General features: G+C 38.4%; 1 protein-coding gene and 1 long non-coding RNA gene across 4 annotated transcripts in view; one reads left to right on the forward strand and one right to left on the reverse strand.

The window, feature by feature from the left end:
* Nucleotides 1–25,479, forward strand: part of SHISA9 (shisa family member 9) — a 174,510-nt gene that overhangs the window by 21,568 nt on the left and 127,463 nt on the right. The window lies entirely within an intron of this gene.
* The window catches only part of LOC113952722, a 30,744-nt gene continuing 6,231 nt past the window's right edge, over nt 967–25,479 (reverse strand). For both annotated transcript variants that reach the window (XR_003529630.1, XR_003529631.1), the window contains exons 4-5: nt 22,128–22,221; nt 967–1,124 (exon numbers count right to left, since the gene is read on the reverse strand). This is a non-coding gene — a long non-coding RNA (uncharacterized LOC113952722). The remainder of the gene's footprint in view (nt 1,125–22,127; nt 22,222–25,479) is intronic.

Genomic DNA, 25,479 nt, shown 5'->3' on the forward strand with positions numbered 1-25,479 from the left:
ACCAACTTTCCTCCGATTAAGACATGGAGCTTTTTTTCATTCTTCACAAGACTAAAACAAGTACAACTGTTTCTTTTGTTGAAACAGTTCCTGACACCCCTCCACATCAGAAATGGTGAGGCCTTGCAGCTGGAGCTGGGTCCACACAGAGCAAACCTGAGCTTTTTCCGGTCTGACTGCACGCAAGCTGAATGCCTCTGAGCATCAGATTATCTGTGTGCTTCACATTGCAGAAAGGTGTTGCAGAAGCCAGTGCAGCGCTGGCTGTGGTCCAGCAATGCAACATTATCATATTTGTGTTTTTATGTTTAGATCCCTGCAGCTGGCCAGCATAGATTGCTGCTGCCACAGCTGGCTGAGGTGATGTGCTGCTATCGCTGCCAGTCAGAGCAAACGAGGTTTGGCAAACTACAGCACAAAATATCAGCCAGCCTGGCAGATCCAATTCAGAGTGAGGATCAGCATAGCCTTAACATAAAGAAATGCCAGATGAAAGGGTAACTTGCTCAGAGTGGATGTATTGAACACACAGGATGAGAGGAGCTGTCAAAGGGAGATGACAATGAAGAGCCTGATTTCACAAAGAAGATGTCAGAAAGCACACAGAGAGAGTGGGTTTGACTTAAAATGTTCTGGAGATTCTTTTTTTTTTTTTTTTTCCAAAAGGATTCAAAATTTCAGAACTAGGTAGTGTGGAACACCTGGAGCAGCCTATGTAGCCCAGCAAACTTTCACAGCAGAGCTGGATCTGCAGAACTGATTTTTTTACCCCATGGGTAAAAGTACCTGCACTGAATTTTGACACTCTATCAGCTTAACTCGTTTGGTATTGCTTTGGATGATAACCATATTACATTTTTCTTTTTAAGCCACAGTTAAATAATATCAGAAAATGGATAAGCAAAAATGAGTCTGAAAACCAATTTCATCATATATGCAATAGTAATAACTTAATGACTTACCCAGCTGTGACTCAAAAGCAGTCCAGGCAAAGTCTCACTCTCCACACCCTGAGGAGTATCCAGTGGATGATGCCATTTTTTCAGCACTCCTTCTCTCTCAATCTCTTTCTTGCCCATCAAAGCTTTTCTTGCCTTCATGTTTGTGATTCTGCCTTTCTGTGCCTGACAGTTGTAATGAAGATATGCCACAGTTAGTGACAAGGCAACTATTCTGGAAAAATACTGCCAAAAGAGATGAAATGAAATACTAATACCTGACATGAGTTTCTGGAAGTGATCACCAATATGCAAATTTATGTAATGCTCTGTAACTTACACAAAAACATCGTATTTGTTTAGATGTCACCATTAATTAAAAAAATCAATGAAAACACTTTAAATGAATGGAAGAAAACAACTTACAATTGAAATGTCATTGCAGCATAAGGATCTATAAAGGTGATATGGGAAAAGACAGCATATGTTTGTGTCAGCTTCAACACCAACTCTAGCAACACCAAGTGTTATGAATTTTTAAAAGCTTGAAGTTGTGCTACTTGGCTTAGAATAACAAATGTGGGGGTTTTAAACAAATAATTGCATTTTCTTACATACTTTATTTTATCACTTTGGGACAGTGCTAGTCTTTATGTGTTCTACAATGGAACATGACATTCCACTTCATATTTCTGAATTTAGGCCACTTACACACAAAGTGTATGTAAACTGTCACAGTATACACAGCAAATGTATTAATATATATACCTCCACATGTATTATGTAATATGTAGCATGTAGCACATTATGTTCTCAGTGCAGCATTAACACTGGATCAAAAGGGTAAATGCAGAGTAACACAAGGGGTTTTTTTATCCCAGCTCTGTAAGCAATCCTCATTTTGCTATCACCTTGCCTTTAAGTATTAGCAAGGAAAGAACCTTTATGTGAATATAGAAACAAAAAGATCCTTCTGAGAGATACATTTTCTATTATTATCTGTAGCCACAGTTACAAGATTCCCTGTACTAACCCATTGCACATTCTGTAGCAAATAAATGTATTTCAGCAGTGGCAGCAAGCTCTTTTCATGAGCTTTGCACCCATTATTTACTATTCTTTGTAATTATAGTACCTATTAACTCTACAGGCACAAAAAATTCAAGAAATTTGTGTCTTCTGATCTTAGGATTTAGTGCCACACAATGTGAAGGTTACAATAGCATTCTGATCCTGATATAAACCCAGGGAAAGTCAGATATTGTCTTTCACTGTCTTTGACAGTCTTTGAATTCCATCCTCTGTGTTTTAAATAAGTATGCTTGAGATGCAACAGTATAATTTGTACCAGCATAATACTATAATAATAATTTCAGAAATATAATACAATAAACCCCATCATTGTTTTCATAATCAAGATATTCCCATCTCATAATCCAAAGAAGCTTGTAACAATCTGTTGTATCACATTAACATTATTACCTACTCTGGAGATGCTGAGATGTAATTTAAAACAGAAACAACAGAGTATTGGGGATAAGGAAATGCTGATGAAAACCTTAAGGATTTCTAGAGGTCACAAACATCCTGGCAGTTTGCCATGATTACAGTTGCTGACTAGAGAACACTTTCTAGTTTTCTTGCAGCTCCAGGTTAACACAGTTATTAAAATAAACACTCTGAAAGAATTAATAATTGGTACTAATCAGGAGTTCATTTTAAGGGAAGAACTCAAAGTTTTCTAATACCTCTAAAGCCTCAAATAAGAGTATTAAAATATTTAAAAAAGTAAAATGATTACTCAGGGTAATTTATTAATTTTTATGCAATTCACTAAAGAAATTAGCTCAGTTAGCACTGGTGACTCAAAAATCAAATATAAAATCTGAGTGTATGAAAAACTCCTTCTATTGAAGGGGACATTGGCATTGACAAAAACTTATTGCTGCAGGAAAAACCCCCGCAACCTTAAGGGACTGGATGTGAAGAAATAGAATGTGATGTTTGTCACATGTGGTTCCCCGTTTAAATACAGTCACAGTGAGTGTAACTGTGGCCAGTTTGTAAGTTTGCAGCCTAAACTATCTGTCACTAGATTTCCAAGCCTTTGAGCACTAAATAATCTGAAAAGAAACAAGTTTCCCAGTGTCTTAATAGTGTCAGACTTGCTACAAACAGGGACGAGAGTTATTGGCAAATGTGTATTTTATGAGTACGCTCGGTCTTATGGAAGAAAACCAGAGGTCTTTTAAATAGAGACTTTATTGACTGACTGAATTGTTACTTGGGGGAACTGCTTCTGTGACAGACTGACAGAGTACCTGGCTATCTGGAAGGTGGAGTGCCTCTGCTCTCCCTTTTCTCTCCCTGTTGCAACATACCTTGTGTTAAAGCATTCTCAGTGGTATCCAAGCTCCCTCGCTGGGGGAGGAGAAAAGGGAAAAGTGGCCAGGCAGAAAAGTGATCACAGCAATATGCTCACACTGGCCAAGCTCCATCTCTGACCTCCTCTTAGCACATGGCTGGGTGGGTTCATAGCTTTTAAAAAAGAGATTAGTTCTATTAGATCTGTGATCTCTACAGACAGCCCCTGTAATATCCAAGTCCTGTAGTTTCACCCAGCAGTTCCTATAATCAGCATGGGGGCTGTGAAGCCAAACTTCTGCTGTTCTTCTGTATCGAAGGTTGTACTTTAGTGACAGTTGTGTTTGTTTTTAAATAAATACTTCTTTAATATTTTCTTTTACTTGCTTTGGGATCATATATTAATGCAAACCAGAAAGTGTAAAATATGCTCATAATCCTGAGAGTTCTGCTAAACCCTAACTGACACTGGGAAAAAGGAGAAGAATAGTAATGGAAAGAGCATATACTGAAGATTTTGCTTCCATGTGAATGCAATTAGAGCTTTTCCCTTAAGCTAATAGGATAAGTAACTATATGAGGAAATCCACAGACACTGCAAATGTGCAGGAGGGAGAGAGTAGTGTTTGCTTGGTGTTCAATGGTCCATGTGTAATAAGCTGGCAGTTCCATCTAGTTCCTACTGGACAAATGTCTACATCAGAAATTCCTGTTTCTCCCTTCCCCCAGCTGCACGTTTGGAAGTTTCAGCAGCGAAGCCAAGAGCTAAATTAAGAGAGACATGGCTACATTTTCAAAGCTATTTTATTGTCTGTATTTTATTGTTTCTGTAGATAAAGATATGAACACAAATCCATTCCTTTTGCATATATGGCTGTGCTATTCAGGATATCAGTTAATTTCCTGAATATCTGCATCAACTCACATGCCTTTTGGCAAATTATTCCAGGAAATCTATTCTGATATTTCTAAACTTGATCTTCTCCTAATAGCATTTGCCAGCCTGATATAAACAGATTAATACTTTGTCTCTTGAGAGTAAAATAATTTTTTAGAATTTTCAGTAGTTACTCTGATTTCTGAATAATAGAGAATAAATGATGTACAGGATGGATCATAGCTCTAATTAATTTTTTTAAAAGATGTTGAAATGATCCATTAATACTGGTAGTTCTACAGAAAATGTAGCATATCCATAGTATAACACAAACAGTGAATCTGTGGTAGTTTGGAATGGCACAATTATCATTGGCATTAATTTGGAGTGTCTTATATCTGGATTTTGCCTACACAAATGCACTTCAAACACCATGTTGACATAACCACTGCAGCAAACCACATTTACACGTGTCTCCCACAGCTCTGCACACAACCAGCAGGAAACTGTCACTTTTACTTTGCTCCATAATATTTTAGTTTGGTCTTGGCCAGGACACAGACCATTCTTTGTAACAGACAAGATACAAAACATAGAAAAGATTGCCAGGCCCATTCCTGCCCAGCTGCAGGGCTTGGGGTGGGAAGGGCAAGGAACTTGGGTGCAATTAGCCAGAAGTTCCCTAAAATGGCTGTGCCACCCTTTTTAGGAACTGTAGTGAGCACCAGGGAAGAACAGGGGATCACTGAAGTTGTCCTTGTAACAGCAACTGCAAGTAGTGCTTTGGTAGTGCTTTAACTCTCCAGGAGCCAGGATGGCTGACTGAGCTTTGAGGCTGCTGTAAAACACATTGTGACAAAAAAAAGCAACCCAGAACTAGGATGTATGTTGTGAAGACATGAAAGACTTTTCTGGTTTTCCTTTAGCTATGGACTAAGGTTAGTGGCAAGGAGCTGTAAATCCTACAAACACAGTGATATGGATTTACACCTCAGCAAAAAAAAAAAAAAAAAGACAGGAGCATTTTTTAATTTCATTATTTTTAAAATCTTGACATATTGGCAAACCCATACAATTTAGAGAAAAAAAATCTTAATGGAAAGGTTCTTTTCATATAAAAATGTTTCAAGCACTGTATATGTTCTTCTTTCTCATGAGACAATGGCTGCTGACTCTCCAAAGCATTCTGTTGCAGCTAAAGATTCACAATTCTCTATTCAGTCTGTAAATAGCTTTGTGCTTGTTATATCCTTTTTTTTTGGCCTCCAATATTCTTTTTAGTGCCTACATGAGATCCCTGTGCATCTGATATTACTGATCTAACCTAGAATTTATACTTTTTCCCCTCAGTACATGCAGGTTTGAAACAACATTTATCATAGTTGGAATGGGGGACATTAGTATCATCCACCCTCTTATTGCTATAAATGGACCCTAATGTTTGAAATGTGTTTTAATTTGTGGGCAATATCTTGCTAACCTGACTCCCACTTTCTTATAGAATTTCATAAACCTGAATGCCACTCTGTGCAATCTCTGCCATTGTTTAGATGCATAGTGACTTGTCATGGCATCCCATAGCAACTTCAATTAAACCATGCCACTTGGCTTCATCATGCTTCCCCCAAAATATCTTTGCCATCAACACTTCTCAGAGTGCCAATTCTCCTGAGCTTTCCAGAATTTACAGGTCACAGGTAAAACAGCATGTTCCCTGCAAATGTTAATGAGTTTACAAACTGCTGAGTATTATAATGATAAATTTGATCATATTTCTCTCCTGACTTTACACAGTCTTGGCACTGCAATATTTTTAGCTTATATCTGCTCTCAAAGGGCCCAATCCAAAACTCATTGAAGTCAAGGAAAAGAGGTGTATTAAGATTAGCAGCTTTTGATCAAGCCTGAGACAGTCAGTGCCATGAAAACATTATCTGTGCACATCCCTTATATGCAAGTGACATCTCCTTTCACCACGGCAAGTTCCTGAATCTCATTTTCTTTGCAGTTTTCTGCCTGATCAGGGAATCTATTAAGTCCAAGTAGTCAAGGCAGCTGTCTTGAGTCAGATAATTTTCAGCTTCCTACATAAAGGGAACTAATATAATATCTACTTTATGCCCACCTCACTGTCATAACTCACGTGGCATTGTGGAGGGCTTTCAAGAGGAAGGGCAGAATTCCAGCAGCAGTGACTTCTAAAGCCCTGTCCCTGCTTGTCCTCTGCTTCTGCAAGAGACTCCCTGTCCTGCTTTGACAGGTATTTTCACCAACCTTCTTGGGCACAGTTCACTGTACAAAGTAATTGCCAGAGCTCTTAAATGTATCCTTCCATACCTGAAAGGATATACTGCAGACTGAACAGGAGAGAAGGTTGCATTTCTGTTTAGTGTCTCTGCTGATACAGATATGAACAGGGAACTGCAGTCTGATGTCTTCCCTGGGCATTTTAGTATGTTTACAGATAGAAAGCTGACCTTTTTATTTCAGGAGGGTGTAGTTTTCTTGTTATGGTGTATGACAGCATTAATATATAACATCTGAAGTGCTAGTAGCCAGACCTAGCACTACTTTTAGAGGGAAACAAAACTGTTTACACCTGCTTTGGTGGACAATCTTCCACAACAAATTCACTTAAAAATACAGATGAGATGACCAAACAAACATTTTTCAGATGAGAAACTTCATGCAATACAACCCAAATACTGAAAATGCCTAGTGGTAACATATCAACTATCCTTGTCACTGAAAAATGTGTCTTAAACACCAAGGCCCCTTAGGTTAGTCTTCCATCAGAAGGACACTCAAAATCCCTAAACTTGTAAAGAATTGTTCACCGCTGCTTGAAGCTATTAGCACACATATGTGAAAAAGTATTATTCAATAGTTCAGTCAGATGCTCTCAATTATGTCAAACTCAAATTCATGTGACCTTTTATGGCATAGGAAGTGATTTAAAATCTGCCTTGCCTCTGACACTTAAATATGAGGAAAGTATACCATTCATTTATTTACCAAGAGAAATAGAGATTAATGGAAGATCAGCAAAGTAAAGCATACTTTTACAGGAACAAATCAAATTGTTGGAAAGGAATGAATAAATAGGATTGCTTCTGGCTTATTTTTTTCTTTTCTTTTTTTGCAAGTCATTAAGTTTACTTCTACACAGCTTTCAGACCAATAACTAATTACAGGTTACTGTAAGCACCTGTCACCCCTGCCAAATAAACTATTCTCTGTTAGTGAAATACAATTTTTTAAGGGTTTTGGTATCCTTCCCTCTTCCATTCCACTTAGCTACGACGAAAAAATACAAAATTAACCAAGTCCCCAGTACGAGATAAAACTAGAAATACCTTTTCTGATCTCTTGTATTTTTCTTTCCTCCAAAGCATATGCTCTAGTCAGTGTAATATATCACGTAAAAATTCGATGTACACTCCATGTACTTTTAAAATATCTAGTGACATGGCTTTCTGACTTTTTCAGAGTGTGGGATGAATGTGGAGTGAATTCACAGGAAAAGCTGTATGTAAGATCTCTCAGATTATATTCACAGGTTTACCTTATTTTTTATTTACAGTTTCCCTGGCCCTTGGTTTTCTTTTCTCTCCTGCTGTCTGAATTCAATATCAAATAAATTTGCAATCCCACAATGTTGCTTGAAGCTTTAAAAAAATGGACTACAGCCAGTGCCAATTTTGGGCAACTATCCAAAATTATGTACCAGCCACATAGTGCAAAGTAGATTTTGTTACCTTTGTATCATGTAACCACAAATTTCCTTTTATTCTCTCCATTCCCTGGAGGAATGACCTCCTTGTCTGGGCTATCCCCAGCTAGGAGATGAGCTAATTTTTACTTAGTTTCCTGACATGAATTGTGTTTAATCCCAAGCCTGTTGAGGGCCTGCACAGTAGTTTCATTGTACATCATGTCATGTTTGGAAATGTAAAGCATAAGGGCTGTGTAGCATATGGTGCATGGTCCTTTTAGCTCTTTGTTTTGATGGGGAACTTTAGGAGAGTGGTATTCATTATTTTCTATTTGAATTAGAAATTTCTGTCCTAATTTTGGAGACGTACTAGAGCCTGTTTGCCACAGTTCTAACATCTTTAAAAACAACTTAATTGGGGAACTAAACAAGTCAGCAATGGCAATGCTGCCTGTTTCAGACACAGTTAAAAAGTGTGTTTTGAGTCTCAAAATCTTATCATTTGCACTATACCAATCTGTAAACACAAAGGAATACAACAAATATAACCCATTGTTCCAACATACACTTAAAATGTAATGTATTGTGCAATGAATTGTTTGAGTTAAAAACAGTGAATAATTGCATTTCATGAATGATCAGTGGATTTAAAAATATTTTCAAAACAACGTTTTTATATCGACTTTATGCAGCAGGATAATCACATAAATAGGAACATCAAATAAGCAGTTTAAGGCCATATAACACGTACTTCTCAACAACTTCATGGCTATAGTTTATTACGCCTGTGACATTATCAATTAAATGTTTTTGCCTACAGAGGTCATGATAGTGTTTTCAATATGTAATATCAAAAGAATTACAAAAGTGAAGAGGCACAAATGTTTCTCAAAGGATTAAGAGACTTTTCAGAAAGTCTATAGCAAGTCCATATCTAATAAAATCAATAGTCAAATGAACTTCAGACACAGACCTCTAAGATTAGCTGGCAGATCCTCTACTTCACAGGAACTGATCACGGCTTTTTTAAAAAAAATAAATCCATGAATCTCTAACATTTCAGCAGAATATTGTTGTGAGTTAACTTTATGTAACCCAAAAGTATTTCAGCATGTCCAATTCCATATTATATGGAAACGGTGAACATAATCCATATGCTGAATGTCTCCACCCAAAGCACTTACATTTCTGCCCAGTGCTTTTCAAGAAATAAGCTCTTTGGCCAGAAGTCCCTGCAGAACTGCTGCTGGCTCACAGGGAGTGTGCAGGGACCCCTTTCAGCAGGTGCCAGTGATCCCCATATCAAAAAGCTGTTCAATATGAGGTAGGTCAAATTAGGAGAGAAGTTGAGCTGGAAGTAGGAAAATAGACTTTAGGAGTAACAAACCCAGTGTTTAAGCTGGGTTTAAGAATGTCATCCTGCTGATATTGTGAGTGCTTCTCCAGCTTCTCCTGCAAAGCTAGGCAGAACTTTGCTTTTGGTGTAGATTTTGTTGAGGACTGTGAGGAGGTAGAGTATGCCTTCCATTTACAGTCCACCCACAGGTTTAGTTATTGCTCTTTTATTAAAGGCATGACAGAATCATTAACTGGGCAAATTGTTTTCTTACGTCAGAAGAGAGCATCATGTTGTGATGATTCAGGGGTGAGTAGCAGCCCTGCTACTGCCCTGCTTCTGCTGCTGGGTCATTGCCTCTTTATTCTGGATCACAAGGTTTTGCAGTCACCTGTTTCCATCATCCTGCCATGAGACTGCAGCAGTGTGTGGTGCTCTGGGTCTCCCACAAGTCCCTCAAAACTGCCCTCTCATACATCCTGCAGTCCTGTTGTTTTTTGAACAGGCAAAACTCAAGGTTTCCCACCCTGCTCCAGCTGTCTCATGACTGCTGTACCTGCCAGACACCACACCCTCCTCTACAGCCCTGTGATTACAACAATCCACAGTAGCTCCTTTGAAATGTGCACCATCCCTTAACACAAAAAAAGAGAGAAACCTGGCAAAAATATTAAAACTATGCATGGTATGTGTGCCTGGCCCATTTATTTTAAGACTTCGATGACCCACATGCTTCAGGGATATCCCAGGAAGCTTGTGGTTCAGGCAAGTTGTATCCTTCTATTCTTTGTGGCTGTGGTGTCACCAGAGGATATTTTCAGCAGAAACACTGCTCAGAGTGTGCTCATTTCAACCTCTGGCCATTGCCTTTTCCTGCCTCTTTACTGAAGAGCGTCCCCCTCCTCCTTCCCCCGGCTGCAACCACATCACTGCTTCACTTCTGACTCAGAGACTGTAATGACTTTAAAATAACTTTGCAAAATATCTCTGTATCTGTAGTTAAAGCCAGATCAGTTCCCCCCATCTGCCCTCAGTGTGGCTTCACAAAAGGGGGTTGGAAGACCCCAGGGGCAGCCAGGTACAGCCTGGGGCCATGAACAAGCTCTTCTGTTGGCATCCCTCCACTTTTAGCTGCAGGCATCATATTTCTTCTGCAGACACAGGCTTTGTTTTTAACAATTTAGTGTTCTTCTGGGTTTGAAATACGAGAGAAATAAGCCTACTAATTAGATTGTAGGCAGGAAGTGGGCACCCCTAAATTAATGGCTATTTCCTTAAGGACTCTTAGGTTCTTTAAGGACCTCTAATTTCCTTTCTTACTGATTTCCCAATAGCCCAGAATTAAACAAAGCAAATCCATTCCCATATTTCAATATACCAAGAGAAGTTGCGAAGGGATAAAGAAATTGTGTGTTAATCCCACGTTCTCCCTGTATCTATACAGACAGAACAGACTAAACAAGTAATTCCTCCTAGAAGAGCTAATAAAAGGTGTTTAATTTAATCAGTTTGTTTTACAGTCATCTTTTCTGTTTTGCCAGCCTAACACACCTAATAAAACTTTAATCTCTTCATTGTTTTAGTAATGTGAACCAGTATTTTACAAGTACTTGACTGATGGACATAGCCAAATGAACAATGTTTCTTGCCCTCACAGGGATTTTAAATAATTGTTTTCATTCTATGCCTTGAATAAAATAGTTTCTTTCCTCTACAACATGAGGAACAAACAAGAGCAATGTGATGCTGGTGGGTTTTTTCTCCCTTAATTTTCTGATATTGGCTTAGAAACCTTTCAATATAAATAATTCCCAGTATATGCATAAATTGCCTACCATGCAGTGGTTTTCTTCATTCTCCCAGGGGCTCTGCGAGGCAGGTACAGGAAAAATAGTGCTATAAAATCCCCCAAATACCCTGGTTTTTCTGACTGAAAACCATTAACAATCATCCAAATAGTGGTCAATAGAAATGAGGTTTCAATCCAAAAGGCAAAAAAGAATGACTGGGAAACAAAGTGATGTTTCTTTCACGGTCAGTGACCTTTTAGTTACAGCCAAGAGAGTACAGTGATGGAGAAAGGACCACGAGGGTTGTACACTCTGGTGTGACAACAGTTTGTTCATCAGAAACTTTCACAGAACACACTGAAAAGAAGTAAATAGTGCCCTTGCTGTGGAGCCCATGCATAAAGAAACTGTTCTCCTTGCTTTCATTTACCTGGGAAGATGCAAACGTGGTCTTTTTGGTTATTTTTGTCTTTTCTTTTGAGCCTTGCAGGCTCAAAAAGTTCTTGCATATTATACTGCTTTTTAATATATATAAAGCTACTTGATACTCTTTTTATTAGCTGTGTAAAAGATATTAAATCACCAAAAGTACTTCAATGGTGTGCATACACGCACAAAGATTTATATATAAATTTATATGAAAATAATCCTCCTTAGACTTCAAAAGATGAACTTCATTAGATTGCAGAGAAGTTACCAATCCATGGTCATAACATGCATTTTAGAAAAGATTTTTTCACAGTGTAAAGCAAAGAAAGTGCACATTAAAAATAAGACACTTCTTGCTGCTAATAGGCTCTTTGCTCCCTTTTAGTGGTACTGTAACACTGTGTGCCTTTCTTGTGAATTCAAAACTCTATCTTTTGCAGTGTTCTTAAGCTTAATGTTACTAAAACTAATCAATTTTAAGACAGCTTTTCAATTCTCCCTTTTCTGTGGACTGTCCTTTTTACAGAAAATGCTCACAATACCAGCAAAATATATAATTCAGGCATGTCAGGTAGCTGAGGAGACTGGGACCACTGGTTATTATTTAACAACTTTGCATAGCTGCTACATAAAATAAATAAATTATTTAACAGCTTATAGGAAAAAGTTAGAAGGCTCGACTTCAGTTCCTAAAATTTTTATAAGTGGCTTTATGCTTTCTAGTATGCTGAGCTTGTAATCCTATTAGTCAGCTCTCTTTTTCAAAGTACACTAATTTGAAGGCTTTTATTATTTTTCCTTGAATCTGTGGATTCTGTGGGCACAGTTTCAGGTCTATTCCCATGGGTTTGTGTCACTCCTGCAGCTGGAGATGGCATTTCTGGGAAAGCAGGTGTGTGGCCAGAACATCCCCCTGACTCAGTAATCCCTGGCTGCCAGAGCTATGTCATAGGGCTTGGGGCTGCCAGTTGTCATTATATTTAAATCCACTATTCTTTTGTGAGGAAAAGACCCCAACTTTCCCAGGCTGGACTGAAGACAGAACTACAGGGGCAGGTTTATATAGCCCATGGATTTGTTGGTTGTGTTAAAAAGGGTGCTCAGTACCAATTTAGAATACTCACAAGTGAGTTTCAAAACCCACTGCAAATGGGAATTCAATACTACCAGAGAGGAAAGAAAAGTAGTGAACAATTTGCTACAAGTCACTTGTTTCCAGAAGACCTTTATTTCTACCCTTGGATACCTAATAACACCTGGAGGGTTATTTTACCAACCCTTGCCATGAAGTCAATTATTTCAGGATTTCATTACTGTTATTTTAAAGTAGGATCTCTAAATTCCTATAGCTTATATTCTTTAAAATAATCCCATTTAAAGGACTGTGGCTTTTAGAGCCCTTTTACATAATTCTCATGGAATTAAGGTTATGCTGCCTTTTTATTGCATAGAAGTTGCACAAATGCATTGAGCAGTGTTTTAGTGAGAAATCAGAGAAGTTATAAAATATGTTTGTGTCCTTACCCTGGGGATAAAGTCAGTTAAATGATCCTTTTTAAGAGTGGGAAGCATTTTCTAGCTCACAGAAAAAAAAAAAATAAAATGACATTGCAGTAGCCATAGTATAGATCTGTGCATAATAATTACCTAAATGAATATACATTTTTAAATGCTGCATTCTTCAAAGTCTTCATGCATACAAGGTGCACTATGCAATAAGCAATATAGACCTAGAATCAAAATTTAGATTGGAAGGGACCTTCAGAGGATAGGTGGTTTGACTGCCTGCTCAAAACAGGTCTAAACAGGTCAGGTTGCTCAGAGCCGTGTCCAACACTGTCTTGAACACTGCAGGGGACAGAGAGTCTGTAACCTTGGGGGGAAACCTGTTGCAATATTGAACCACTTTTCTGCAGAGTGGCATCTTTGCAGCTCACCCTGCTGCATGAGATTCCTTCAACCCATCTCTCCAGGTCTCTCTGAAGAGCAGCCCTTTCCTCCAGCCTATTTGGTGCCATGCACATACTTGCTGAGAGTGCACTTCATCCCATTCTCCAGCTCACTATTGGAGACATTAAATAACACTAATCCCACTGCTAATCCCTGAGGGAGCCCACCAGGTACTGGCTGCCAGCTGGACTCAGCACCATTGGTCACAACGCTTTGACTGTGGCATTGCAGCCAGTTTGTCACCTATCCTGATCTCAGCCGTATCTCATGAGTTTGGTTTTGAGGACACCATGGCAAACTGGGTCAAAAGCCCTGCTGAAAAATAAGTTATGCAACATCCACTGTCCTCCCCTTCTCTACATGGTTGGTAACCTCATCCAAGAGAGAGCTAATCCCCCTAAAAAGCCATAACTTTACCAAGGAGCAAGATGAGGCCAATCATGGATTTTATTGCAATAAATTGAGTTGTTACTGTTTTACGTGCATTCAGTAAAAATGAAAAAAAATCTAACACAGAGTAAATTACTCATTAATTTAATGCACTTTAGTACTACAGGTCAGTGGCTTTGAGTATGTGAAAAAGCTACAAATAGGTTTGTAGCAAGAAACATCTCCCTGACTGAAGAGAGATGGAAACAGCACATTACCGAATATACAGGAAAACCATGAGTCAGTTAATTGCACAGGCTGTAATAATGGAGGTATTTTGCTACTACTGTGCAAAAATCATTGAAGTACTTTATTAAAAAGCAGATAAATAACAACTCATTTCTTTTCTGAGGATGTGTAAATAAGAAACTCAGTATAAAAACCAACCTAAATCAGTGTTAAGTCTTTGCGACTCATTCTGAAAAGTGCTGAGCAAACACTTACTGAATAAAATGTGCCTTACTGAATAAAATTCTAATTAGAGTAATTGAGCTTTGATAACTGCTATGTCATTAAACATAGATTGGCTTTAAACTAATTGTATTTGCATTGTATTATGATTTCTATTAATTAATGCATTAATGTTTATATACTGCAAACTCTTTTGAAGTAAAACATGAAAGTCTACACCACTTAATCTGAAGATGCCCTTTGAATACAAACCTGGCACCACACAGTGGAAAAGGTCCCTTAAAGGAATATGGTTCAGATTTTCCCTGTTTATGACTAAAAGCAGCTGAGGAAAGGTGACTGTTGACTTTTGGGCTCCCTCCGTTCTGGGCAAGGAGAGCTGTGGCTGCTCTCTGCAGTGGCAGTCAGGGTGTGCTGTGGGCTTTCTCTAACTCATGCCATCTGTACCAGTCCTGCAGTGCCCGTGATGCAGCTTTACTAAACTGCCTCCTCTGACTATACCAGAACCACCTGCCAACCCAAACTAGTCCAAACCAAAGAGACAGGAGCCATACAGTTGTACTGAACACATCATAACTGAGCTACGTAATGCACCCCTTTTTGTGGCACTGAGAATGAGCACCAGGAACTCACTGCCAACACAGACCTCTCCATTTGGGCAGGTCAGGAAAACTAGTCCTTAGCAATGCCAGGTTCCATTGCCAAGCCTTTTTTCTAGCCCTTGGCTAGAAAAAAAAGCAAAAAACCAAACAACAAGTAAACAGCACACTGAAGCCCCAAATCAGCTTTAAGCAGTTTTAACCTGCAGCAGAACCTGAGGCCGTGTGTGTTGGTGTGTTCAGGATGGCTACCAACAACCAAGCATTTGCTCTGGGAATTCCACTTTACACAGAAAGCCTCCTTTCGTAGAGCTGGTCAGGCCTCATTTCATTTCAGTTCTATTAACAGACAATAGTCAACAAATGACCATAAGAATTATTTGTCTGGTTGGACTCAGGAGCAAGAAGCCTGCATTTCTGTTCTTGTACTTCTGGCATATAACTTACCATTGCTCTTTGACCAAATATTTACAATTTCTACTACAAATTTACAGTACAACATAAATAATAATAATAATAAAAAAGACAAACACTAATACTCTTTTCACGGTAATATAAGTATTTGGGAAAAATTCTGAGTTTAAAATCCACTTTTCTATTAAAAATGATTGCCTAAAGCCTATTTTCAGGAGTTTGCCTTTCCAAATTCAAGTAGACTAAAAAAAAAAATAAATTGATCAATTGTATGTCAGCTGACCATTAATTTTATTCCATAAATCAAATCATCCAGTCTTCTGATTCATGTATGTTGAATATTCAGCAGCTTCCCATAGTTCTAGAATGGAAGGTAAGGCTATGAAGATCACTTTTTTCTTAAATAACTCCAAACAGCTGGAAATCTGAAACTCCCTTTGTCAGACAGTAGCACACAGCCAAGAACTTGCAGTTCCTTACGTGCTACAGGACAGCTCTCGCTGGTTCTGTCCCGAACACTTGCTGGTGTTCAGTATTTCTGTTAAGCCTTTCAAGATAACCCCAGCTTAATTCACTGATACCACACTAGTACTGATATTTGGAGTCTGTCTTTTTGCTTAGGCATCTACTGGAAATATTTTACACAATGTGACTAGTTCTCTGTAAACTCAGATCAAAAATAACCCTCTGTGGAGGTGAGCTTTATCTCCAGGGTTTGGGTCAAAGCTCAGTGCGAACTTCTCTGCAACCTGGGGCTTGCAGAGAGGTTTTGATTTATACTCAGCTGGTATTCTCAGCCATGTGAGATGAAATGAGAATGGTTATTACTGTCACAAGTGATAAAGCCAAAGGTAAACAACAGAATATCTTGACAAAGCAGTGCCTTATTTACACTGTTTTTGACTTCTGAGTTTTTGAACTTTCATAGGGAAGTCTAACTTATTCAAGCCACTGCATAAAGTGCTGAAGAAATGAGGGGCACCCCTGGCTCCCTGTAAGGAATGATGCACTTAGGCATGCAGGCATGTCTGGCAAATCCCAGGAGAAAAGTATGGAGGGACACAGTGCTTAGCAAGTCTGATGCCTTTAAGGTATGTTGAACTCACAGTGCTATTTCCTGCTCTGTGTTCCTTCTAGCATGAGTTAGACTGACTGTGGACTTGACTTCCTAAGATCTGCAAATCTAAGATGATATGATAAATCACTCTTTTTCTTAGATAGTATTTGTCTGCATCTCCAGGCAACTCACTGGTAAAGAAATCATGAATTGCCAGATGGGTATGAGTACATATTAGATGGAGTTGAAGTGGTGGAATCTTCAAGTCTTACAGTATTTTAAAAATAATGTATCCAGTGGTATAAGCACACCTTTCATACCTACTGAAAAACCAGGTTACCTTCATAACAAGACTTCCTTTTCTAGAGTTATCCTCTACATTCCACTAGAAAGCTTTGCATAATTGTATATTACCGGTTCTTTTAAACAAAAAATAATGTTCTTTTAAACATTATAAAGTAGTTTAAGTGTAATGACTTATTTTTACTTTTTATACTTTCAACACATGGCAATTTTTTGAAGTACTGTTTGTCTAAGACAGTGCCAAGAAGTTCTTTTTCAAATGAATCTCTCTTCTATGTCAGAAACACAATGTGTGTTTTACTTAGTTTAATTATCAGTGCAGTATGGGTGTCTATCTAAATGATCCTTCATGTGTTCTTCAAATATACAAATAGCATAATCTTGTTTTTAAAGACATATTTACACATACTATGTCAGGATAAAAATGTGTTTTACTGCAGACTCATGGCAAACATCAAGTCTGTCTCCTACTATGTTCAGAACAACAACTCGGTTGACACAACAAATTTGAAGTTGTGACTAAAGAAGTGCATGAAAAACCTGTGACAAACGTAGCTTATACACCATAGATGTAATAAGTTATCACTTTTTCATCAGGAGCGAGGTTAAACACTACAGATACTCTTCTACATCCCTTACGCAAACACACAGGGAAATCTGCTTTCTGGAGTGTGTGAGGGTCTGTCAGTCAGATGGATACAATTCTTCATAACAAATAAAAACCTCCTATTTCGGATGATCATTGTAACAGCAACATGGGAAATGTAAACGGTCTGTACAATATTATACAAAGATTAAAGGTGACAGAAATATATTCAAGTTCAACAGATTTTCTTATGGTGAAAAAAACTCCGTGTAACAGCTTAAGTCCTGAATACAATGTTTTGTGACAGAAATTTCCTACAAAGGAAAAATTGGAGGAGGCATGTTTCCAGTGTGGAGTGCATACATTTGACATACTGTAAAATTCACAAGTATTTAACTGTATTAGTGAAATATGTGCAGTGAGCTCTCGGTGGCTCTCAGCCAGTGTCCTGTCTGATCAGGCTGTTTTGAGGGAAATGTTTCAATGTCACAGGCAGCCTTTGCTAAATGACTGTAATCATCCACACCCATCTGATTCTCAGTGACTTCACTGGCTAAAGCACTATGTGGGATATCACCCTTTGGGCTTTGCTCACGCTGGAGTTCCCCTCACATGACTCTGCTCATTTGCAAAGGCAGGTGAGGATCCACAACCTGTGGGAGCCTCAGCTCTTGTCTAACAGTTGAAATTTAACATTGACTAGAGAGAGAAAACTATAGCTTGTCAAACAAAGCTCAGTTGAGGATAATTGAGTTTGCTTCTCAAGCTGGATCTTCTGATAAAAGCCTAATTTCATCAAACCTTTGGGCATTGCACTTAACTTGGTGCATGTCTGGGAGGAAACAAGAACATAACAGCTTATAAGGAAAATAATGTTCCTGCCCATAGATTTTCTGTCTTTTATTAAATGTGTTATGACTGGTGGATTCAGATATATTGCTTTGGAAATGAAATTATTTTTTCATATCAGTATTATGAAAGAAAAGTAAGCAGGATTCATGAGACACTTTAGAAGATTATTTGAGGCAGACTGATTAGTGTATCAGTCTTAATTAAAATATATATGAAGTAAATAATATGAAATATTAATCTGTTTTTTCCAGACCAAAAAATCAATACACAGACTGGAAGTTAATATTTTCTGTGCACTTATGTCAAGAAATGAAGACAGCTTTATGTAGTTTTAAGGATAGTTCTGGAATTTGTCAATTAAATTAAAACAACCCAAATCCTATTCCTCCAAAATGAAAGCATGAATCTTCAGAACTAAGCACTTAACTGCTTTTTTTTTAATTGAATTTTTAAATATAATCTATTTTTCACTTGCTACTTGCAATGCTAAATAAAAAGCGTAAATAATTTAATTTAAAAATTAAATTAAGGAAAATCAATTTGTGACAGATTTATGAACGCATGTAATGGCTCTTAACAAAATATCGAGGAGCCACACTTCTTATTTAAAAAACAGATTTTTTACATGATCAAACTGAATGATTCCAGAAATATTACTTGTTTTGTTTTATTTCTCTGGTTCTTGGTTCCCTCTTCTTACTGACCCACTAAAACCATATCCATAAAGCTCAGCCCTGTGTCATACTCTGCAGAAGATTCTGATTCAAACACGGAACTTCCTGATGCACAGGGAAGGTATTCTCCATGCTTTAACTCTTAAAATTGCAGCCTATTTTTTACTCTTAAATTCAGGAATGAAACTACTTTCACTTGTGTTTCTCCTGGGCACACAGCAGAATACAAGTTTCTGTCCTTGCTCTCTGGGATTATGGAAGCTATGCCCCAAATATGTTGGGGTGCTCTTTGTGCTCTCCTCTCCTGGCACACCAGTGGGACAGCAAACACCACCCTACCCGTGATACAGAATGAGTGGTCTCAACATGCAGCAGAATTTTGCACAAAGAGAGCTAAAACATTCGAGTTTCTAAAAGACAGTGTATGAACCATTAACTGATAAACATGATTTCACTCTAGCTTGAAGTGGCAGAGAAAGTGAGGCAGGAAAATGCAGGCAAGCTCCCAAATAGGAAAGTAGAATTTTTCAGCACAGACAAAACCCTTAAGCCTGAACTCTACGAGTAAAGAGAATGAACTGAGAATAATTTTCTGGCTTGAGGTCAATGGTATGGCTGATCCCATGTCCACACAGCCAACTGTTCTCACTCCTCAGACAGAGTGGCACCATCCAAACTGCTCGTTGGGAGCAGTTTGTGACCTGTGCTGTCCCCCAAGCCATGCCCAGACACGTGGTTGGTGCTGCTGCCCACGGCAGATGTGCAGGGACCGTGCAAGCTGTGAGCACTGTGACAGTGGGGTGCTGATGCCACGGCCCAGACTGAGCCCTGCTCCATTTACTGGCACGGTTTGATCATCTGAAGGAGTCACACTCAAGCAGAAAGGAAGTCCAAGCAGTTTTCCACCACCAAAGTATAATTACAGTAGCCTAAAATGATCCCAAGTTAATTTTAGTCTCTTAAAAATTTAGTGTGCAGATGTTGTGGCTTTCTGGTGAAGTGTCTCAAGGCGTGAGAGCACGTTGGGCCAAATTAGTCAGGGACAGCACATCTCCCATCTGGGAGCAGCTGGTGCTGGGAGATTACTCCAGCAACACTGGAGTGTTGTGGGGCTTCCACTGCCCTCCAGGGCTGGCAGTCCCCCCAGAGGAGTGACCACAGGGCTGAGTGTGCCTCCTACAACTGGCTCCAGCCCCTTCCCTCCTCACATCCAGTTACTGCAGCGTGGCTTCTCTCAAGGTCAGCCATCCAGCCTCTAAAGCACTAAGGTTTTGTGACTAGGATTTGGCATTTAAATGGCTTTTATTTTATTTTCAGGGCAAGAGTTTTGCTTTTTCTCCTTGAGTATTATTTATTTGAAAATGTCAAAGACAATTTAAAAAAAACACCCAACTTTTTTCCTCTCTCCCTGTCTCTGCATACACAGTCAGAGAACTATTTTTCACTTTATTCTCTTCTTATACTGAGGATAAGTGTACAGGTTGGGGTTATTGGTTCATTTGTTCAGCCAATTTTGCAGAAATGTCCTTGGCATTAGGGAATACATGATTCTTTCCAATCAGCAAAAAGGAGACAAAAAAGATAATCCAATACAGCATGAGATTTGCAAGCAGTTCAAGGTCTTATCAGGATTAGAGATTTTTTCTTCTTTTTTCTACAGAGAGATGTAGTGGTTTCTCAAAGAAATTTGAAATAATAAGTTATAATAGCGAAGAGAGCAGAGCAGAGGCAGTATATGATTTCCTTTCAGATTCTGATGACCTTGACACTGTAATTATGAGCAAAGAGTCCATTATTGTTATGTCTTTAAAAAGACAATAATTGCCTCTACATTTCTTGATTGCCAAGCAAAGGCAGTTTGATACTCATTTATCAATTACTTGGAAACTCCTGATACCAAGGTTAGTTCTAAATTCTGAGTTCAATTTGCTGAAAGAAAAGATGCCAGTAAATTTTCAAGCTACCAACCTTGGGCCAAGATAGGTCTTATAATAACCCTTAAAAAAATCCCTGAAACAAGCTAAGAAAACCCTCCCTGTGGTTGCCATTACCTACCTACTAACAGATGAAATTTGCTTAGGAATTACTTAGGAAAAGATACAGGAAATAGGCCTGAAATTGCCAACCATCCTTCCTTTCCACTGGTTTTTGTTGCTCAGCATTTCACAAGGTTTGACCAGGACCCAATTAATCATTTGCATTATGTCACTCCAATTAATAGATGTCATGCTTTAGCATGAAGGAAAGCCTGAAAGCAATTGCATTATGTAGAGTGAGAGTTAAAAAAAGTAGCCTAAAACCCAACCAGATCTTGAAATTAAATACTTTCTCTCCATCTCTCTCTACCTGCTAGTATCTGCAAAATTTTCTTTGAACTTCTAAACATAGAAGAGATCAATTAAAAGGCAACATAAACAGAGGTGGCAGATCTTAATCTACTAGGGAAGCTGTACCTCACTTGGACAAAACTCCTATTAATCTTGAATATTGTGTGAAAAAGAAAAATGGCATTGAATGGCCTTCACTGCTCTCTTGTGCTGATGGCCAGCACAAGGTCTGTGCATCAGTAATTCTTAAAGGCAGGTTTACTTGGAGCTGGACCCCTTCCCTCCTGGCACCACAAAGTGTCCAGGAACAAATCAACTCCTGCCAAGACACCGTGTACTCCACGAGCCATTGTCTATTCCAGCAAGCTCCCCATGCCACACACACACTGCTCTATTTCAATATTTGACAAATAAAATGTTGAGCCCTTTAAATATTTTTTTAAGGCAACAACCTTAAAACGAAACAAATTAAAATAAAGCACAAGGTGGGAAGTTTTACCTCCCCTTGAATGACTTCCCGTAGTTTCCACAGCCTTTATGGATGAAACTTGCTCTTTTTCATATATTTATTGACAACAATAAACCTGCCTAATAAAAGTCTTAACCAAGCAGCTGGAGTTGTACCTATAGAGCTAGATGCATCTGCTTTCATGGAAAAGAGGGAAATCAGCTAAATGGGTTCATGAAGGTTCACTTATTTTTGAGGATTTTAAACAGAGAGAGGAACAGTGATGAGATATAAGAAGTCTTCCAGCTTTTTCAGGGCTGCATGTTTGAAACACTGAAATATATGTGTATGAAATTTTCTGATTATTTGAATCATACAGTTGAATCCTTTTACCAAAACCATGGAAATATTACAATAAAATAATTCTTTAGACACACATTTTTTGAGTTGGATACACATTTGCAACATTTTAAGTTCTTCACAATTCCTTTGATTCCAACAGCCTGACTCAAACACTTGATGTTACCCATGCTTTGGAAGTACTGTGTTAAATGAAGACCTAAACTGGAATTCTTTGTCTCAGAAAGACTCATCCAAGCTTCCATTTATGAATTAAAATAGATCTTACCTCAGCCCTTTCTCTTCTGAGTGACAGAAAATCCCTTTTTCTGCTTGTAAAGAGACTGGTGGCAGAGAAGTTTCTGAGGAAATGAAATGGCAAGCTGCAAAAAAATACAGGCCCTGTGAGGTGAAGTTCTTAGTCAAGAGAACAATGCAGTTTCCAGGTCTTCTGTATTAAGCTTTTTAGATGAAAACAAATGTTCTAATACCAGAAATAAGATTCAGCTACTGACCCTGAAAAGAAATTAAAAAATAAGGGTGGTTTCAAAGGTCTGTATTCCATTCTATAAAGTTGCTGGACTTTGCAAGCACTTGCAAATGTGAATAAGGTTTGAAAATCCACATCCTTTCCACGAACAATTACTTTTAAAAAGTTTTCTCCAAGTTAGACATAATAAGGATTTAGCTTTATTTGGAAGTCTTGACACACAAAGGAGTTCTTTCAGCTATGGTTTCAAAAGGAAGGCCTTTGAACTTGATGGAGATACATCTTTCCTTCAGACTTGGGATCAGGTTTGACTGCCACTTTAATAGCAGTGGAAGTGGTTTTACTGAGGGACTTTAATGCTACCTTACTGCAAACAGCTACAGTTCTAAAAATAAAGAATTACAACTCTTTGCAATGTGCAGAAAGCCCTAAAAATAGTGCCTTAAAATTGTGAATCTGAGCAGATTTGTGTTGGTATGCATTCCTCTCATTTGGAGATACTTGCATCCTTCAGGATTTGGGTGCCATATAAAATCCAGTTTTGATCCCAAGAAATCCAGAGATTTATCAGAGCATGCAACACTAAACTGTATCTTTTATTAGGCAAATCTAGAGTTAAAAACCAAAGCTTTTGCACCCATCTGATGGTCTTCAACATTTCTTTGGACATCCTATGCCCATCTAGGATCATGCCTAGGCTTTTAGTGACCTCCTTGTTCCTGGAGTTGTTTTTACCTTCAATGAGATTGTTTGTTTTCACCAAAACCTAAGTTTGGCTGCTACATTATACCACAAAATTCCATTCAGCTCTTCATGAAAAGGATTAAGTAATACAGGCTGTGCTGAAGACCTAATTCCTGTTCCTGGCTTTTCTGTCAGCTGGTTGTAACTGCAGGCAACTCGTATGCCTCAAGGGCTTCCAAAACTCTTGCTTCCCCTGTGCGAGGAGATAGGGTTTGTCTTAGTGGTTTCAGGTGGTTCCTAGAGATTAGGATTGTTTAGCTGTGCTGCACTGCTGATCATTCCCAGAGCAGGCAAGCAGTAATTAATTGATTCCATCTGTATCTACATTGGGGTAGAAAGTGATTTATAATGACCATTCCTACAAGGCAGCAGAGGGCACATGATGAACAGTTCAGCCCTGATGAGCCAAGGTTGTGTTGAGAGACTGACACAACTGACCAGGCTTTCCATAAGAACATTAATATATACGTGTTAACCCACTGCACTGCACTTGCTACAGATGGAAGTTTGGATACAGAACATACATGTAACCTTGCTATGCTGTTCAGCTGTAAGAATTACTTCATGACAACATTTGTTCAAATGCAGAGTCACCCAAAATAGTATCTGAAACTACTATTGAGTAATTTTTGGTGAGAAGGTCACATCATCTCAGAGAAGTGAAGCACTTTCTATTAAGGTTTGCCATTTAATATAGAACCAGAGATTCTCTGCCAGCGACCTATTTTAGGAAACCCAGAGTGCAAGGTATTACAGTGCATATACTGAAGTTGTCTTTCATTACTATTTTTGGAGTACCTATTATTCTGATAGGTTATTACAATTACATATTCCTGAAAGAACAATGTAACTTCTTCTGACTGCTGCAAAAGTTTCAGTATTTACTGTAAGTAAGGATCTTCTAGAGATCAAAATTCAGACTGTTCAAATCTTGGTCTCATAACTGTCACTATACATGGTCAGAGTCATGAACCATATCATGCAACATTCTTATTCTGAATCATTCAGGTGATGTAATGGCTTCGTGGGATTTGCATAAGTGTTCTCTGAGTTAGTAGTTTTGAAAATTGTCTTCTTGACATTGAAGGCCAGCAAAGAGTCAATCAATTCACCTGCTAAATTCATAAACAAGATCTGTGGACAGTTCCTCATCCATAAGGCAATTTCTACAGTATTGAATTTTGATGCATTTCATTATTTGTTTCCATAGGATAAATGCAGAATTTTTCTCATCAGTGATAACAATTTTTCCTCAAAGAAAAATTTGCTGGGATTAGTACCTAAGTACAGTCAGTGGCCCTAGACTGATGGGTGAATTTTGCCTTGTGAAGGTAGAAATTTGGTTTGATATTTTAAATGTGTCTTTCTGAATATTCTGTACATTCTACATAGAAGTCTAACCAATTCTGTGTGGATTCACTGGATCAGAAACCTGCTAAAAAGAGCCAGGTGAAAATTTGATACTTGAAAGCATGTTCCCTACGTGAAAGCCCGTGCTCTGTCTTTCACACAGGCAAACAGAGCTCATTCTATTATTTAGCACTATCTTTCAGTCCCGGTACAGAATAGGTGACTGTAGTATTTCAGTGTAGACCTATCTATAATTAAAATAAACTTGCAAGTAATCTACTCTGACTATGCTGTAGTAACAGCTGTCAGATTGAGCAGCACTTTGTAAATCACCTTCTGTTTAATGTGCAAGTGTTAGAGTTATTTATAACTATGCCATATAAACGTCACAAAGGATGTTTGGTGATTCACAGATAACAAAGAACATAGTGTGGGACAGCCATAGGAGAGAAAGCAGCATTTTTTTTTTCAGACAAAACCATTTGGAGTTCTTCACACTATTCCTGAGCAGTCCCCAAGGGTATCAGCATCACCACTGGATTGGATTTCTACTCACTTTGCCTGAAAACCCAGCTCTGCTGAAGTTAGCAAGAATTTTGTCCTTGTTTTTTGAAGAGTCAAACTTGCACTAATGGCTTTATGTGACAATTAATACATATTATTACACAGAACAACTGAATGGAAATTTTAAGAGTGGCAGGTTTGCATCAAGTGCAATAAGTGCCCAGGTTTTATCTGCCTCTGAACCATCAGGCACTGCTCGCATATATGACTAAGTGACACATGTACTATTCTGCTAAATAAGTTCTAGCAAAAAACTGGCCCAGGGGTTCCACCAGCCTGAGGGGAAAAAGGCAAACTCACCTAAAACTGTGCATAGCAAACATATTTCTAATTTGACAACTCAGATCCCTTTAATGTCAGGATGTGTACAAAGTTAGTAGAATTTAAAAAAAAAAAGTCTGTCAGAATATCCTAGGAAAGGAAGTCCCATACTATTTTAAGCTTGATGAAGCCCAGCTTTCCTTCTTTCAGCTTTTTGACCAGAAAAAAGATT

This window comes from Corapipo altera, unplaced genomic scaffold, assembly GCF_003945725.1.
Source record: "Corapipo altera isolate COAL_440 unplaced genomic scaffold, ASM394572v1 98, whole genome shotgun sequence".
Lineage (NCBI taxonomy): Eukaryota > Metazoa > Chordata > Aves > Passeriformes > Pipridae > Corapipo > Corapipo altera.